This window comes from Triticum dicoccoides, chromosome 3A, assembly GCF_002162155.2.
Source record: "Triticum dicoccoides isolate Atlit2015 ecotype Zavitan chromosome 3A, WEW_v2.0, whole genome shotgun sequence".
In the NCBI taxonomy this organism is placed as follows: Eukaryota; Viridiplantae; Streptophyta; class Magnoliopsida; order Poales; family Poaceae; genus Triticum; species Triticum dicoccoides.
The window spans coordinates 449,753,481-449,756,642 of NC_041384.1; positions in this window are offsets into that span (position 1 = coordinate 449,753,481).

Genomic DNA, 3,162 nt, shown 5'->3' on the forward strand with positions numbered 1-3,162 from the left:
CCAAGACCGCCCCGGCAGTGCCCCTAAGGAGGTCTTGACCAAAAGATGCGTCAACATTAAGTTTGACAAAGCCACTAGGGGGCTGGTCCAACCCCCATTTATCATAGTAGCCTTAGGAGAAGAAGCAATTAGAAAGTTAGTCGTAAGCGCGCGAATAGAGATGTGTAGCTCATTCTGAACTTTCTCCTCATGGACCAGTTTACGACATTCCAACCCCAGATATCTACCAGTAATGACTATGATCTACCGAAAATTCTCCACAATGTATAAATACTGCTCTCGTAAAAGTAGGAATTCTGGAACTACCTCCCCACCACGATCAACTGTGCAAGCTCTATTAATGATTTCGTCCATCCCCAAACTTCTCTTGCTTTATTATAGATAAATAACACATGTTTTGTATCTTCTTGACCAGAGATGCAACACTGACTTTTAGGTGAGACATTCAGGTGTCTATTAGCAAGCATAACATGACACGAGAGTGGACCATGCAACGTACGCCAAATAAAGATCTTAACCTTTGCAGGGCACGAGAGCTTCCAGATACCAGATAGGATTAACAGTGGTTTGTCCCATTCCGTTAGTACATCTTAGTTTAGTTCCATGTTGATGATCCCATTCCACCAAAAAGGTTGGCCGAACCGAAAACAAACTATTTTTCGTAAAACTCCAAGCGACAAAATCTTGCATTTCATGTAGAGGAAAATGGGTAGCAAGGACCTGTTGTGCACTAATAGGCCACAAAGGTTGTCTAACTAGATTGGCATTCCAATTATTAGAAGTCGAATCAATAAAGTCCACCACCCGGGATAACAAGTGACCCCCTCTTGGAGTGACAACTTTTCTGGAAGCACAATATAAAATCCACGCATCCTCCCAAATATCAATTTTCTGACCATTTTCAACTCGCCAGATATAATTAACCATGCTTTGGAGAATTCACGCCTGCCATGATACTTTGCCAAGTATAAGAAGGTCCTTTTTTAACTTGGTGTTCAATAGATCGCCATCAGGAAGGTACTTCAATCTCAAAATAGTAGCACATAAAGAGTCATGTTCTTAAGAAGACACAATACCTGTTTTGCCAACATCGCCAGATTGAAACAGTGAATATCCTGAAAACCCATCCCTCCTTGATTCTTTGGGACCCACATTTTTGACCAAGCCATCCAATGGACCCTCCTCTGGTTATGCTCATCTCCCCACCAAAAAATGCGATATTGCATCAATAATTTCTTTTCATTTTGTAGAATTTTAAATACGTACAATGCATAGGTGGGTATGGCTTGGACAACAACCTTGAGAAGGATCTCCTGCCCTCCAACCAGTGGCGAATCTAGATAGAAAATGGAGAGGGTCTGGGCTGCCTGCGGCATGCGAACATTTGTTGGGCTAGGCTGGGCTTTGAGGCTAGTAGTAAAAAATTGTAGCGCTGGAGGCAGGGCTTTAAGCATGTTAAAGTCCCTTAGTAGATTCACCACTGCCTCGAACATGTATATTTTTCCTTTCAAACCACTGATTTTGTTGATAATACGATCTATCAGATACTAAAAACAATCTGTTTTATCCAACCACACATTGGCAGGCAAGCCTAAATATTTATCATTTAGGGCTTCTGTCATGATATTCAAAGTTACACACATTTGTTCTCTCACTTCTTCACTCCAATTAGGACTGAAAAAGATACTTGACTTATCAACACTTACCAATTGCCCAGAAGCAGCACAATGTGAACCAGAATTGAATTCAAGTGTCTCGGCATTGTGCATATTGTGCATATTAGCCCTTATGATGATCAACGAGTCATCAACAAAGAGAAGTTTGGTGATAGGCGAGCATCTTTGCAAACCTTCACTCCCAAGGTATTAACATTCTCCACAGAGAGCAATGATCCCCTCCGTACATAAAAAATAGATAGGGAGATAAAGGGCCGCCCTGCTTAAACCCCTTGTTGGCTTGAAATTTTCACTTTCTTCCACATTAAAGCTAACCCGGTATTCAATAGTGGATACACATTGCATAATAAGATTTACTCAATTCTCTCGAAAGCCTAATTTTAGCATAATCTCTTTCAAGAAAGACCACTCAACCAGGTGAGAGAGAGTATCTCATATGTTTCCATAGACCGTGGTGCTAGAGAAGTTGATAGGGGTTCTGTTTATTATGGGTTTAAGAGGATGGAAACCACTCATGCTTCGTTGTGTTTATCTCCTTGAACTGTCTCTCTTGGCTAAAGCTTATTTACAATAAGAAAAAAACTATGTTGGTGTGTAAGCCGATTTACGAAAAAGATGGGGTTAAAATGACCAATGTGTTTTTTTGACCACTGAAATAGTAGGAGAGGCTAAAATGACCAATGTACCTTTGAACATACAAACTAACTGGTAAAAATGTGTGTTAAGCTGGGTCTTTGGGTTTTTCTCTCTTTGAAGGGCCAACAAAGCCGAGTGAACACACACCCGAGTTGCTCCATGGGGTGGCCAGGCGAAACCCAAGTCGTTTCGAGGAGACCTCCTCCCAAGCGCATTAAGCTCCAGGTAAAGGAGCCAGCTCTCACATGCCCCTACTCCATGGGCCGGTCCAACAACGAGGCAAGTGCTTGGTTCCCTAGTCGCTCGATACAATTGACCTCTCACGGTCAACTGGTCCACTGTTGACCGTTGACTTTTTGAGAAAATACAAAAATTAAAAAAGGATAGATTCAAAAAAAGTTCAAGCGTTCATGAAAAGTTTACGAATTTGACAAAAATTCAAAGAATTGAAAAAAATCACATACTCAAAAAATTATTTGTGGATTTGTCAAAAAATCATGGATTGTAAAACTTTCATGCATTTTAAACGTTCATGAATTGTCAACAAGTTCGAGGCTAGGAAAGGTTTGCAATTTTTAAAAAGTTCACAAAAAATGAAAAAGTACCCAAAAATTACGAAATTTGGAAAAAGGTCCACAAATTTGAGAAAAGTTCACGGAATTGGAAAATATTTTTGAATTTGAAAATAAATCACGAATTTGAAAAAAAGGAAAACAAAAAAAAATAAAAAGGAAAGGAAAATAAAAACCGAATAAAACCATACCATAAAAAACAAAATAAAAAAATAGACTGAAGCTTCCAAAATCGGCCAGGAAGCTTCTGGAAGCTACCATAAACTGAGGAGATAGCT